Here is a 16,910-nt window from a genome sequence, read left to right as displayed (position 1 = left end):
AAAACATGGAAAATTTAACCTTCTATATCTCATTTACCATTTCAGGTAGAAAAATGCGATTTGTACCAGATTTACAAAATACTATTCTCTACATTTCAGCAAAGAAATCATTGAAAGTTGATAAATACTGAAAGAGATATGAGAGTTTGAAATTTTGAACGAACACGAAAACCTTCAAAATTTAACCTTCTATATCACTATAACTATTGAGTCTAGCACAATGTGATTAATTCTATTTGTAGAGCTGTTTATTCTGTACAATCCGGTAAAGATTTCACTAAAATCAGAAAAGGAGGAAAAGTGTTATAAAGGTTTGAATTTGGAACGAATCTCAAAACTGAGATCAAGAACATGGAAAATTTAACCTTCTATATCTTACTTACTATTACAGGTAGAAAAACGTGATTTGTACCAGATTAACAGAATACTTTTCTCTACATTTCGTTGAAGAAATCATTAAAATTTGATAATTACGAAAAGAGATATGAGAATTCGAAATGTTGAACGAACACGAAAACCTTCAAATTTAACCTTCTATATCACTATAACTATTGAGTCTAGCACAATGTGATTAATTCTATTTGTAGAGCTGTTTATTCTGTACAATCCGGTAAAGATTTCATTAAAATCAGAAAAGGAGAAAAAGAGTTATATACGTTTGAATTTGGAACGAATGTCAAAACTGAAATAAAAAACATCGAAAATGTAACCTTCTATACCTCATTTACCATTACGGGTAGAAAAATGCGATTTGTACCAGATTTACAAAATACTATTCTCTACATTTCAGCAAAGAAACCATTGAAATTTGATAAATACTGAAAGAGATATGAGAGTTTGAAATTTTGAACGAACACGAAAACCTTCAAAATTTAACCTTCTATATCACTATAACTATTGAGTCTAGAACAATGTGATTAATTCTATTTGTAGAGCTGTTTATTCTCTACAATTCGGTAAAGATTTCATTAAAATCAGAAAAGGAGGAAAAGTGTTATAAACGTTTGAATTTGGAACGAATGTCAAAACTGAGATCAAAAACATCGAAAATGTAACCTTCTATATCTCATTTACCATTACAGGTAGAAAAATGCGATTTGTACCAGATTTACAAAATACTATTCTCTACATTTCAGCAAAGAATTCATTGAAATTTGATAAATACTGAAAGAGATATGAGAGTTTGAAATTTTGAACGAACACGAAAACCTTCAAAATTTAACCTTCTATATCACTATAACTATTGAGTCTAGAACAATGTGATTAATTCTATTTGTAGAGCTGTTTATTCTCTACTATTCGGTAAAGATTTCATTAAAATCAGAAAAGGAGGAAAAGTGTTATAAACGTTTGAATTTGAAACGAATGTCAAAACTGAGAACCAAAAACATCGAAAATGTAACCTTCTATATCTCATTTACTATTACAGGTAGAAAAATGCGATTTGTACCAGATTTACAAAATACTATTCTCTACATTTCATCAAAGAAATCATTGAAATTTGATAAATACTGAAAGAGATATGAGAGTTTGAAATGTTGAACGAACACGAAAACCTTCAAAATTTAACCTTCTATATCACAATAACTATTGAGTCCGGAACAATGAGATTAATTCTATTTGTAAAGCTGTTTATTCTCTACAATTCGGTAAAGATTTCATTAAAATCAGAAAAGGAGGAAAAGAGTTATTAACGTTAGTATTTGGAACGAATCTCAAAACTGAGATCAAAAACATGGAAAATTTAACCTTCTATATCTCATTTACCATTTCAGGTAGAAAAATGCCATTTGTACCAGATTTACAAAATACTATTCTCTACATTTCGGCAAAGAAATCATTGAAATTTGATAAATACTGAAAGAGATATGAGAATTTGAAATGTTGAACGAACACGAAAACCTTCAAAATTTAACCTTCTATATCACAATAACTATTGTGTCCGGAATAATGAGATTAATTCTATTTGTAAAGCTGTTTATTCTCTACAATTCGGTAAAGATTTCATTAAAATCAGAAAAGGAGGAAAAGAGTTATTAACGTTAGTATTTGGAACGAATCTCAAAACTGAGATCAAAAACATGGAAAATTTAACCTTCTATATCTCATTTACCATTTCAGGTAGAAAAATGCGATTTGTACCAGATTTACAAAATACTATTCTCTACATTTCAGCAAAGAAATCATTGAAAGTTGATAAATACTGAAAGAGATATGAGAATTTGAAATGTTGAACGAACACGAAAACCTTCAAAATTTAACCTTCTATATCACAATAACTATTGAGTCCGGAACAATGAGATTAATTCTATTTGTAAAGCTGTTTATTCTCTACAATTCGGTAAAGATTTCATTAAAATCAGAAAAGGAGGAAAAGAGTTATTAACGTTAGTATTTGGAACGAATCTCAAAACTGAGATCAAAAACATGGAAAATTTAACCTTCTATATCTCATTTACCATTTCAGGTAGAAAAATGCGATTTGTACCAGATTTACAAAATACTATTCTCTACATTTCGGCAAAGAAATCATTGAAATTTGATAAATACTGAAAGAGATATGAGAGTTTGAAATGTTGAACGAACACGAAAACCTTCAAAATTTAACCTTCTATATCACAATAACTATTGAGTTCGGAACAATGTGATTAATTCCATTTGTAGAGCTGTTTATTCCCTACTATTCGGTAAAGATTTCACTAAAATCAGAAAAGGAGGAAAAGTGTTATAAAGGTTTGAATTTGGAACGAATCTCAAAACTGAGATCAAAAACATGGAAAATTTAACCTTCTATATCTTACTTACTATTACAGGTAGAAAAACGTGATTTGTACCAGATTAACAGAATATTATTCTCTACATTTCGGTAAAAAATCATTGAAATTTGATAAATACTGAAAGAGATATGAGAGTTTGAAATTTTGAACGAACACGAAAACCTTCAAAATTTAACCTTCTATATCACTATAACTATTGAGTCTACCACAATGTGATTAATTCTATTTGTAGAGCTGTTTATTCTGTACAATCCGGTAAAGATTTCATTAAAATCAGAAAAGGAGAAAAAGAGTTATATACGTTTGAATTTGGAACGAATGTCAAAACTGAAATCAAAAACATCGAAAATTTAACCTTCTATATCTCATTTACCATTACAGGTAGAAAAATGCGATTTGTACCAGATTTACAAAATACTATTCTCTACATTTCGGCAAAGAAATCATTGAAATTTGATAAATACTGAAAGAGATATGAGAATTTGAAATGTTGAACGAACACGAAAACCTTCAAAATTTAACCTTCTATATCACAATAACTATTGAGTCCGGAATAATGAGATTAATTCTATTTGTAAAGCTGTTTATTCTCTACAATTCGGTAAAGATTTCATTAAAATCAGAAAAGGAGGAAAAGAGTTATTAACGTTAGTATTTGGAACGAATCTCAAAACTGAGATCAAAAACATGGAAAATTTAACCTTCTATATCTCATTTACCATTTCAGGTAGAAAAATGCGATTTGTACCAGATTTACAAAATACTATTCTCTACATTTCAGCAAAGAAATCATTGAAAGTTGATAAATACTGAAAGAGATATGAGAGTTTGAAATTTTGAACGAACACGAAAACCTTCAAAATTTAACCTTCTATATCACTATAACTATTGAGTCTAGCACAATGTGATTAATTCTATTTGTAGAGCTGTTTATTCTGTACAATCCGGTAAAGATTTCATTAAAATCAGAAAAGGAGAAAAAGAGTTATATACGTTTGAATTTGGAACGAATGTCAAAACTGAAATAAAAAACATCGAAAATGTAACCTTCTATATCTCATTTACCATTACAGGTAGAAAAATGCGATTTGTACCAGATTTACAAAATACTATTCTCTACATTTCGGCAAAGAAATCATTGAAATTTGATAAATACTGAAAGAGATATGAGAGTTTGAAATTTTGAACGAACACGAAAACCTTCAAAATTTAACCTTCTATATCACAATAACTATTGAGTCCGGAACAATGAGATTAATTCTATTTGTAGAGCTGTTTATTTTCTACAATTCGGTAAAGATTTCATTAAAATCAGAAAAGGAGGAAAAGTGTTATAAACGTTTGAATTTGGAACGAATGTCAAAACTGAGATCAAAAACATCGAAAATGTAACCTTCTATATCTCATTTACCATTACAGGTAGAAAAATGCGATTTGTACTAGATTTACAGAATACTTTTCTCTACATTTCGTTGAAGAAATCATTAAAATTTGATAATTACGAAAAGAGATATGAGAATTTGAAATGTTGAACGAACACGAAAACCTTCAAAATTTAACCTTCTATATCACAATAACTATTGAGTCCGGAACAATGAGATTAATTCTATTTGTAAAGCTGTTTATTCTCTACAATTCGGTAAAGATTTCATTAAAATCAGAAAAGGAGGAAAAGAGTTATTAACGTTAGTATTTGGAACGAATCTCAAAACTGAGATCAAAAACATGGAAAATTTAACCTTCTATATCTCATTTACCATTTCAGGTAGAAAAATGCGATTTGTACCAGATTTACAAAATACTATTCTCTACATTTCGGCAAAGAAATCATTGAAATTTGATAAATACTGAAAGAGATATGAGAGTTTGAAATGTTGAACGAACACGAAAACCTTCAAAATTTAACCTTCTATATCACAATAACTATTGAGTTCGGAACAATGTGATTAATTCCATTTGTAGAGCTGTTTATTCCCTACTATTCGGTAAAGATTTCACTAAAATCAGAAAAGGAGGAAAAGTGTTATAAAGGTTTGAATTTGGAACGAATCTCAAAACTGAGATCAAAAACATGGAAAATTTAACCTTCTATATCTTACTTACTATTACAGGTAGAAAAACGTGATTTGTACCAGATTAACAGAATATTATTCTCTACATTTCGGTAAAAAATCATTGAAATTTGATAAATACTGAAAGAGATATGAGAGTTTGAAATTTTGAACGAACACGAAAACCTTCAAAATTTAACCTTCTATATCACTATAACTATTGAGTCTACCACAATGTGATTGATTCTATTTGTAGAGCTGTTTATTTTCTACAATTCGGTAAAGATTTCATTAAAATCAGAAAAGGAGGAAAAGTGTTATAAACGTTTGAATTTGGAACGAATGTCAAAACTGAGATCAAAAACATCGAAAATGTAACCTTCTATATCTCATTTACTATTACAGGTAGAAAAATGGGATTTATACTAGATTTACAGAATACTTTTCTCTACATTTCGTTGAAGAAATCATTAAAATTTGATAATTACGAAAAGAGATATGAGAATTTGAAATGTTGAACGAACACGAAAACCTTCAAAATTTAACCTTCTATATCACAATAACTATTGAGTCCGGAATAATGAGATTAATTCTATTTGTAAAGCTGTTTATTCTCTACAATTCGGTAAAGATTTCATTAAAATCAGAAAAGGAGGAAAAGAGTTATTAACGTTAGTATTTGGAACGAATCTCAAAACTGAGATCAAAAACATGGAAAATTTAACCTTCTATATCTCATTTACCATTTCAGGTAGAAAAATGCGATTTGTACCAGATTTACAAAATACTATTCTCTACATTTCAGCAAAGAAATCATTGAAAGTTGATAAATACTGAAAGAGATATGAGAGTTTGAAATTTTGAACGAACACGAAAACCTTCAAAATTTAACCTTCTATATCACTATAACTATTGAGTCTAGCACAATGTGATTAATTCTATTTGTAGAGCTGTTTATTTTCTACAATTCGGTAAAGATTTCATTAAAATCAGAAAAGGAGGAAAAGTGTTATAAACGTTTGAATTTGGAACGAATGTCAAAACTGAGATCAAAAACATCGAAAATGTAACCTTCTATATCTCATTTACCATTACAGGTAGAAAAATGCGATTTGTACTAGATTTACAGAATACTATTCTCTACATTTCGGCAAAGAAATCATTGAAATTTGATAAATACTGAAAGAGATATGAGAGTTTGAAATTTTGAACGAACACGAAAACCTTCAAAATTTAACCTTCTATATCACTATAACTATTGAGTCTAGCACAATGTGATTAATTCTATTTGTAGAGCTGTTTATTTTCTACAATTCGGTAAAGATTTCATTAAAATCAGAAAAGGAGGAAAAGAGTTATTAACGTTAGTATTTGGAACGAATCTCAAAACTGAGATCAAAAACATGGAAAATTTAACCTTCTATATCTCATTTACCATTTCAGGTAGAAAAATGCGATTTGTACCAGATTTACAAAATACTATTCTCTACATTTCGGCAAAGAAATCATTGAAATTTGATAAATACTGAAAGAGATATGAGAGTTTGAAATGTTGAACGAACACGAAAACCTTCAAAATTTAACCTTCTATATCACAATAACTATTGAGTTCGGAACAATGTGATTAATTCCATTTGTAGAGCTGTTTATTCCCTACTATTCGGTAAAGATTTCACTAAAATCAGAAAAGGAGGAAAAGTGTTATAAAGGTTTGAATTTGGAACGAATCTCAAAACTGAGATCAAAAACATGGAAAATTTAACCTTCTATATCTTACTTACTATTACAGGTAGAAAAACGTGATTTGTACCAGATTAACAGAATATTATTCTCTACATTTCGGTAAAAAATCATTGAAATTTGATAAATACTGAAAGAGATATGAGAGTTTGAAATTTTGAACGAACACGAAAACCTTCAAAATTTAACCTTCTATATCACTATAACTATTGAGTCTACCACAATGTGATTAATTCTATTTGTAGAGCTGTTTATTTTCTACAATTCGGTAAAGATTTCATTAAAATCAGAAAAGGAGAAAAAGAGTTATTAACGTTTGTATTTGGAACGAATCTCAAAACTGAGATCAAAAACATGGAAAATTTAACCTTCTATATCTCATTTACCATTTCAGGTAGAAAAATGCGATTTGTACCAGATTTACAAAATACTATTCTCTACATTTCGGCAAAGAAATCATTGAAATTTGATAAATACTGAAAGAGATATGAGAATTTGAAATGTTGAACGAACACGAAAACCTTCAAAATTTAACCTTCTATATCACAATAACTATTGAGTCCGGAACAATGTGATTAATTCCATTTGTAGAGCTGTTTATTCCCTACTATTCGGTAAAGATTTCACTAAAATCAGAAAAGGAGGAAAAGTGTTATAAAGGTTTGAATTTGGAACGAATCTCAAAACTGAGATCAAAAACATGGAAAATTTAACCTTCTATATCTTACTTACTATTACAGGTAGAAAAACGTGATTTGTACCAGATAAACAGAATATTATTCTCTACATTTCGGTAAAAAATCATTGAAATTTGATAAATACTGAAAGAGATATGAGAATTTGAAATGTTGAACGAACACGAAAACCTTCAAAATTTAACCTTCTATATCACAATAACTATTGAGTCCGGAATAATGAGATTAATTCTATTTGTAAAGCTGTTTATTCTCTACAATTCGGTAAAGATTTCATTAAAATGAGAAAAGGAGGAAAAGAGTTATTAACGTTAGTATTTGGAACGAATCTCAAAACTGAGATCAAAAACATGGAAAATTTAACCTTCTATATCTCATTTACCATTTCAGGTAGAAAAATGCGATTTGTACCAGATTTACAAAATACTATTCTCTACATTTCAGCAAAGAAATCATTGAAAGTTGATAAATACTGAAAGAGATATGAGAGTTTGAAATTTTGAACGAACACGAAAACCTTCAAAATTTAACCTTCTATATCACTATAACTATTGAGTCTAGCACAATGTGATTAATTCTATTTGTAGAGCTGTTTATTCTGTATAATCCGGTAAAGATTTCATTAAAATCAGAAAAGGAGAAAAAGAGTTATATACGTTTGAATTTGGAACGAATGTCAAAACTGAAATCAAAAACATCGAAAATGTAACCTTATATATCTCATTTACTATTACAGGTAGAAAAATGCGATTTGTACCAGATTTACAAAATACTATTCTCTACATTTCGGCAAAGAAATCATTGAAATTTGATAAATACTGAAAGAGATATGAGAATTTGAAATGTTGAACGAACACGAAAACCTTCAAAATTTAACCTTCTATATCACAATAACTATTGAGTCCGGAACAATGAGATTAATTCTATTTGTAAAGCTGTTTATTCTCTACAATTCGGTAAAGATTTCATTAAAATCAGAAAAGGAGGAATAGAGTTATTAACGTTAGTATTTGGAACGAATCTCAAAACTGAGATCAAAAACATGGAAAATTTAACCTTCTATATCTCATTTACCATTTCAGGTAGAAAAATGCGATTTGTACCAGATTTACAAAATACTATTCTCTACATTTCAGCAAAGAAATCATTGAAAGTTGATAAATACTGAAAGAGATATGAGAGTTTGAAATTTTGAACGAACACGAAAACCTTCAAAATTTAACCTTCTATATCACTATAACTATTGAGTCTAGCACAATGTGATTAATTCTATTTGTAGAGCTGTTTATTCTGTACAATCCGGTAAAGATTTCACTAAAATCAGAAAAGGAGGAAAAGTGTTATAAAGGTTTGAATTTGGAACGAATCTCAAAACTGAGATCAAGAACATGGAAAATTTAACCTTCTATATCTTACTTACTATTACAGGTAGAAAAACGTGATTTGTACCAGATTAACAGAATACTTTTCTCTACATTTCGTTGAAGAAATCATTAAAATTTGATAATTACGAAAAGAGATATGAGAATTCGAAATGTTGAACGAACACGAAAACCTTCAAATTTAACCTTCTATATCACTATAACTATTGAGTCTAGCACAATGTGATTAATTCTATTTGTAGAGCTGTTTATTCTGTACAATCCGGTAAAGATTTCATTAAAATCAGAAAAGGAGAAAAAGAGTTATATACGTTTGAATTTGGAACGAATGTCAAAACTGAAATAAAAAACATCGAAAATGTAACCTTCTATACCTCATTTACCATTACGGGTAGAAAAATGCGATTTGTACCAGATTTACAAAATACTATTCTCTACATTTCAGCAAAGAAACCATTGAAATTTGATAAATACTGAAAGAGATATGAGAGTTTGAAATTTTGAACGAACACGAAAACCTTCAAAATTTAACCTTCTATATCACTATAACTATTGAGTCTAGAACAATGTGATTAATTCTATTTGTAGAGCTGTTTATTCTCTACAATTCGGTAAAGATTTCATTAAAATCAGAAAAGGAGGAAAAGTGTTATAAACGTTTGAATTTGGAACGAATGTCAAAACTGAGATCAAAAACATCGAAAATGTAACCTTCTATATCTCATTTACCATTACAGGTAGAAAAATGCGATTTGTACCAGATTTACAAAATACTATTCTCTACATTTCAGCAAAGAATTCATTGAAATTTGATAAATACTGAAAGAGATATGAGAGTTTGAAATTTTGAACGAACACGAAAACCTTCAAAATTTAACCTTCTATATCACTATAACTATTGAGTCTAGAACAATGTGATTAATTCTATTTGTAGAGCTGTTTATTCTCTACTATTCGGTAAAGATTTCATTAAAATCAGAAAAGGAGGAAAAGTGTTATAAACGTTTGAATTTGAAACGAATGTCAAAACTGAGAACCAAAAACATCGAAAATGTAACCTTCTATATCTCATTTACTATTACAGGTAGAAAAATGCGATTTGTACCAGATTTACAAAATACTATTCTCTACATTTCATCAAAGAAATCATTGAAATTTGATAAATACTGAAAGAGATATGAGAGTTTGAAATGTTGAACGAACACGAAAACCTTCAAAATTTAACCTTCTATATCACAATAACTATTGAGTCCGGAACAATGAGATTAATTCTATTTGTAAAGCTGTTTATTCTCTACAATTCGGTAAAGATTTCATTAAAATCAGAAAAGGAGGAAAAGAGTTATTAACGTTAGTATTTGGAACGAATCTCAAAACTGAGATCAAAAACATGGAAAATTTAACCTTCTATATCTCATTTACCATTTCAGGTAGAAAAATGCCATTTGTACCAGATTTACAAAATACTATTCTCTACATTTCGGCAAAGAAATCATTGAAATTTGATAAATACTGAAAGAGATATGAGAATTTGAAATGTTGAACGAACACGAAAACCTTCAAAATTTAACCTTCTATATCACAATAACTATTGTGTCCGGAATAATGAGATTAATTCTATTTGTAAAGCTGTTTATTCTCTACAATTCGGTAAAGATTTCATTAAAATCAGAAAAGGAGGAAAAGAGTTATTAACGTTAGTATTTGGAACGAATCTCAAAACTGAGATCAAAAACATGGAAAATTTAACCTTCTATATCTCATTTACCATTTCAGGTAGAAAAATGCGATTTGTACCAGATTTACAAAATACTATTCTCTACATTTCAGCAAAGAAATCATTGAAAGTTGATAAATACTGAAAGAGATATGAGAATTTGAAATGTTGAACGAACACGAAAACCTTCAAAATTTAACCTTCTATATCACAATAACTATTGAGTCCGGAACAATGAGATTAATTCTATTTGTAAAGCTGTTTATTCTCTACAATTCGGTAAAGATTTCATTAAAATCAGAAAAGGAGGAAAAGAGTTATTAACGTTAGTATTTGGAACGAATCTCAAAACTGAGATCAAAAACATGGAAAATTTAACCTTCTATATCTCATTTACCATTTCAGGTAGAAAAATGCGATTTGTACCAGATTTACAAAATACTATTCTCTACATTTCGGCAAAGAAATCATTGAAATTTGATAAATACTGAAAGAGATATGAGAGTTTGAAATGTTGAACGAACACGAAAACCTTCAAAATTTAACCTTCTATATCACAATAACTATTGAGTTCGGAACAATGTGATTAATTCCATTTGTAGAGCTGTTTATTCCCTACTATTCGGTAAAGATTTCACTAAAATCAGAAAAGGAGGAAAAGTGTTATAAAGGTTTGAATTTGGAACGAATCTCAAAACTGAGATCAAAAACATGGAAAATTTAACCTTCTATATCTTACTTACTATTACAGGTAGAAAAACGTGATTTGTACCAGATTAACAGAATATTATTCTCTACATTTCGGTAAAAAATCATTGAAATTTGATAAATACTGAAAGAGATATGAGAGTTTGAAATTTTGAACGAACACGAAAACCTTCAAAATTTAACCTTCTATATCACTATAACTATTGAGTCTACCACAATGTGATTAATTCTATTTGTAGAGCTGTTTATTCTGTACAATCCGGAAAAGATTTCATTAAAATCAGAAAAGGAGAAAAAGAGTTATATACGTTTGAATTTGGAACGAATGTCAAAACTGAAATCAAAAACATCGAAAATTTAACCTTCTATATCTCATTTACCATTACAGGTAGAAAAATGCGATTTGTACCAGATTTACAAAATACTATTCTCTACATTTCGGCAAAGAAATCATTGAAATTTGATAAATACTGAAAGAGATATGAGAATTTGAAATGTTGAACGAACACGAAAACCTTCAAAATTTAACCTTCTATATCACAATAACTATTGAGTCCGGAATAATGAGATTAATTCTATTTGTAAAGCTGTTTATTCTCTACAATTCGGTAAAGATTTCATTAAAATCAGAAAAGGAGGAAAAGAGTTATTAACGTTAGTATTTGGAACGAATCTCAAAACTGAGATCAAAAACATGGAAAATTTAACCTTCTATATCTCATTTACCATTTCAGGTAGAAAAATGCGATTTGTACCAGATTTACAAAATACTATTCTCTACATTTCAGCAAAGAAATCATTGAAAGTTGATAAATACTGAAAGAGATATGAGAGTTTGAAATTTTGAACGAACACGAAAACCTTCAAAATTTAACCTTCTATATCACTATAACTATTGAGTCTAGCACAATGTGATTAATTCTATTTGTAGAGCTGTTTATTCTGTACAATCCGGTAAAGATTTCATTAAAATCAGAAAAGGAGAAAAAGAGTTATATACGTTTGAATTTGGAACGAATGTCAAAACTGAAATAAAAAACATCGAAAATGTAACCTTCTATATCTCATTTACCATTACAGGTAGAAAAATGCGATTTGTACCAGATTTACAAAATACTATTCTCTACATTTCGGCAAAGAAATCATTGAAATTTGATAAATACTGAAAGAGATATGAGAGTTTGAAATTTTGAACGAACACGAAAACCTTCAAAATTTAACCTTCTATATCACAATAACTATTGAGTCCGGAACAATGAGATTAATTCTATTTGTAGAGCTGTTTATTTTCTACAATTCGGTAAAGATTTCATTAAAATCAGAAAAGGAGGAAAAGTGTTATAAACGTTTGAATTTGGAACGAATGTCAAAACTGAGATCAAAAACATCGAAAATGTAACCTTCTATATCTCATTTACCATTACAGGTAGAAAAATGCGATTTGTACTAGATTTACAGAATACTTTTCTCTACATTTCGTTGAAGAAATCATTAAAATTTGATAATTACGAAAAGAGATATGAGAATTTGAAATGTTGAACGAACACGAAAACCTTCAAAATTTAACCTTCTATATCACAATAACTATTGAGTCCGGAACAATGAGATTAATTCTATTTGTAAAGCTGTTTATTCTCTACAATTCGGTAAAGATTTCATTAAAATCAGAAAAGGAGGAAAAGAGTTATTAACGTTAGTATTTGGAACGAATCTCAAAACTGAGATCAAAAACATGGAAAATTTAACCTTCTATATCTCATTTACCATTTCAGGTAGAAAAATGCGATTTGTACCAGATTTACAAAATACTATTCTCTACATTTCGGCAAAGAAATCATTGAAATTTGATAAATACTGAAAGAGATATGAGAGTTTGAAATGTTGAACGAACACGAAAACCTTCAAAATTTAACCTTCTATATCACAATAACTATTGAGTTCGGAACAATGTGATTAATTCCATTTGTAGAGCTGTTTATTCCCTACTATTCGGTAAAGATTTCACTAAAATCAGAAAAGGAGGAAAAGTGTTATAAAGGTTTGAATTTGGAACGAATCTCAAAACTGAGATCAAAAACATGGAAAATTTAACCTTCTATATCTTACTTACTATTACAGGTAGAAAAACGTGATTTGTACCAGATTAACAGAATATTATTCTCTACATTTCGGTAAAAAATCATTGAAATTTGATAAATACTGAAAGAGATATGAGAGTTTGAAATTTTGAACGAACACGAAAACCTTCAAAATTTAACCTTCTATATCACTATAACTATTGAGTCTACCACAATGTGATTGATTCTATTTGTAGAGCTGTTTATTTTCTACAATTCGGTAAAGATTTCATTAAAATCAGAAAAGGAGGAAAAGTGTTATAAACGTTTGAATTTGGAACGAATGTCAAAACTGAGATCAAAAACATCGAAAATGTAACCTTCTATATCTCATTTACTATTACAGGTAGAAAAATGGGATTTATACTAGATTTACAGAATACTTTTCTCTACATTTCGTTGAAGAAATCATTAAAATTTGATAATTACGAAAAGAGATATGAGAATTTGAAATGTTGAACGAACACGAAAACCTTCAAAATTTAACCTTCTATATCACAATAACTATTGAGTCCGGAATAATGAGATTAATTCTATTTGTAAAGCTGTTTATTCTCTACAATTCGGTAAAGATTTCATTAAAATCAGAAAAGGAGGAAAAGAGTTATTAACGTTAGTATTTGGAACGAATCTCAAAACTGAGATCAAAAACATGGAAAATTTAACCTTCTATATCTCATTTACCATTTCAGGTAGAAAAATGCGATTTGTACCAGATTTACAAAATACTATTCTCTACATTTCAGCAAAGAAATCATTGAAAGTTGATAAATACTGAAAGAGATATGAGAGTTTGAAATTTTGAACGAACACGAAAACCTTCAAAATTTAACCTTCTATATCACTATAACTATTGAGTCTAGCACAATGTGATTAATTCTATTTGTAGAGCTGTTTATTTTCTACAATTCGGTAAAGATTTCATTAAAATCAGAAAAGGAGGAAAAGTGTTATAAACGTTTGAATTTGGAACGAATGTCAAAACTGAGATCAAAAACATCGAAAATGTAACCTTCTATATCTCATTTACCATTACAGGTAGAAAAATGCGATTTGTACTAGATTTACAGAATACTATTCTCTACATTTCGGCAAAGAAATCATTGAAATTTGATAAATACTGAAAGAGATATGAGAGTTTGAAATTTTGAACGAACACGAAAACCTTCAAAATTTAACCTTCTATATCACTATAACTATTGAGTCTAGCACAATGTGATTAATTCTATTTGTAGAGCTGTTTATTTTCTACAATTCGGTAAAGATTTCATTAAAATCAGAAAAGGAGGAAAAGAGTTATTAACGTTAGTATTTGGAACGAATCTCAAAACTGAGATCAAAAACATGGAAAATTTAACCTTCTATATCTCATTTACCATTTCAGGTAGAAAAATGCGATTTGTACCAGATTTACAAAATACTATTCTCTACATTTCGGCAAAGAAATCATTGAAATTTGATAAATACTGAAAGAGATATGAGAGTTTGAAATGTTGAACGAACACGAAAACCTTCAAAATTTAACCTTCTATATCACAATAACTATTGAGTTCGGAACAATGTGATTAATTCCATTTGTAGAGCTGTTTATTCCCTACTATTCGGTAAAGATTTCACTAAAATCAGAAAAGGAGGAAAAGTGTTATAAAGGTTTGAATTTGGAACGAATCTCAAAACTGAGATCAAAAACATGGAAAATTTAACCTTCTATATCTTACTTACTATTACAGGTAGAAAAACGTGATTTGTACCAGATTAACAGAATATTATTCTCTACATTTCGGTAAAAAATCATTGAAATTTGATAAATACTGAAAGAGATATGAGAGTTTGAAATTTTGAACGAACACGAAAACCTTCAAAATTTAACCTTCTATATCACTATAACTATTGAGTCTACCACAATGTGATTAATTCTATTTGTAGAGCTGTTTATTTTCTACAATTCGGTAAAGATTTCATTAAAATCAGAAAAGGAGGAAAAGTGTTATAAACGTTTGAATTTGGAACGAATGTCAAAACTGAGATCAAAAACATCGAAAATGTAACCTTCTATATCTCATTTACTATTACAGGTAGAAAAATGGGATTTATACTAGATTTACAGAATACTTTTCTCTACATTTCGTTGAAGAAATCATTAAAATTTGATAATTACGAAAAGAGATATGAGAATTTGAAATGTTGAACGAACACGAAAACCTTCAAAATTTAACCTTCTATATCACAATAACTATTGAGTCCGGAATAATGAGATTAATTCTATTTGTAAAGCTGTTTATTCTCTACAATTCGGTAAAGATTTCATTAAAATCAGAAAAGGAGGAAAAGAGTTATTAACGTTAGTATTTGGAACGAATCTCAAAACTGAGATCAAAAACATGGAAAATTTAACCTTCTATATCTCATTTACCATTTCAGGTAGAAAAATGCGATTTGTACCAGATTTACAAAATACTATTCTCTACATTTCAGCAAAGAAATCATTGAAAGTTGATAAATACTGAAAGAGATATGAGAGTTTGAAATTTTGAACGAACACGAAAACCTTCAAAATTTAACCTTCTATATCACTATAACTATTGAGTCTAGCACAATGTGATTAATTCTATTTGTAGAGCTGTTTATTGTGTACAATCCGGTAAAGATTTCATTAAAATCAGAAAAGGAGAAAAAGAGTTATATACGTTTGAATTTGGAACGAATGTCAAAACTGAAATAAAAAACATCGAAAATGTAACCTTCTATATCTCATTTACCATTACAGGTAGAAAAATGCGATTTGTACCAGATTTACAAAATACTATTCTCTACATTTCGGCAAAGAAATCATTGAAATTTGATAAATACTGAAAGAGATATGAGAGTTTGAAATTTTGAACGAACACGAAAACCTTCAAAATTTAACCTTCTATATCACTATAACTATTGAGTCTAGCACAATGTGATTAATTCTATTTGTAGAGCTGTTTATTTTCTACAATTCGGTAAAGATTTCATTAAAATCAGAAAAGGAGGAAAAGTGTTATAAACGTTTGAATTTGGAACGAATGTCAAAACTGAGATCAAAAACATCGAAAATGTAACCTTCTATATCTCATTTACCATTACAGGTAGAAAAATGCGATTTGTACTAGATTTACAGAATACTTTTCTCTACATTTCGTTGAAGAAATCATTAAAATTTGATAATTACGAAAAGAGATATGAGAATTTGAAATGTTGAACGAACACGAAAACCTTCAAAATTTAACCTTCTATATCACAATAACTATTGAGTCCGGAACAATGAGATTAATTCTATTTGTAAAGCTGTTTATTCTCTACAATTCGGTAAAGATTTCATTAAAATCAGAAAAGGAGGAAAAGAGTTATTAACGTTAGTATTTGGTACGAATCTCAAAACTGAGATCAAAAACATGGAAAATTTAACCTTCTATATCTCATTTACCATTTCAGGTAGAAAAATGCGATTTGTACCGGATTAACAGAATATTATTCTCTACATTTCGGCAAAGAAATCATTGAAAGTTGATAAATACTGAAAGAGATATGAGAGTTTGAAATTTTGAACGAACACGAATACCTTCAAAATTTAACCTTCTATATCACTATAACTATTGAGTCTAGCACAATGTGATTAATTCTATTTGTAGAGCTGTTTATTCTGTACAATCCGGTAAAGATTTCATTAAAATCAGAAAAGGAGAAAAAGAGTTATAT

At 28.8% G+C, this 16,910-nt stretch overlaps 1 protein-coding gene across 3 annotated transcripts in view; it reads right to left on the bottom strand.

The window, feature by feature from the left end:
• The window catches only part of MCU (mitochondrial calcium uniporter), a 286,499-nt gene that overhangs the window by 21,195 nt on the left and 248,394 nt on the right, over nucleotides 1-16,910 (bottom strand). The window lies entirely within an intron of this gene.

This window comes from Rhodnius prolixus, unplaced genomic scaffold, assembly GCF_049639745.1.
Source record: "Rhodnius prolixus isolate KJV_2025 unplaced genomic scaffold, Rpr scaffold_3, whole genome shotgun sequence".
Taxonomy (NCBI): domain Eukaryota; kingdom Metazoa; phylum Arthropoda; class Insecta; order Hemiptera; family Reduviidae; genus Rhodnius; species Rhodnius prolixus.
The sequence above is the reverse complement of the archived record's forward strand: the minus strand, read 5'-3'. Positions and strand labels throughout refer to the sequence as shown.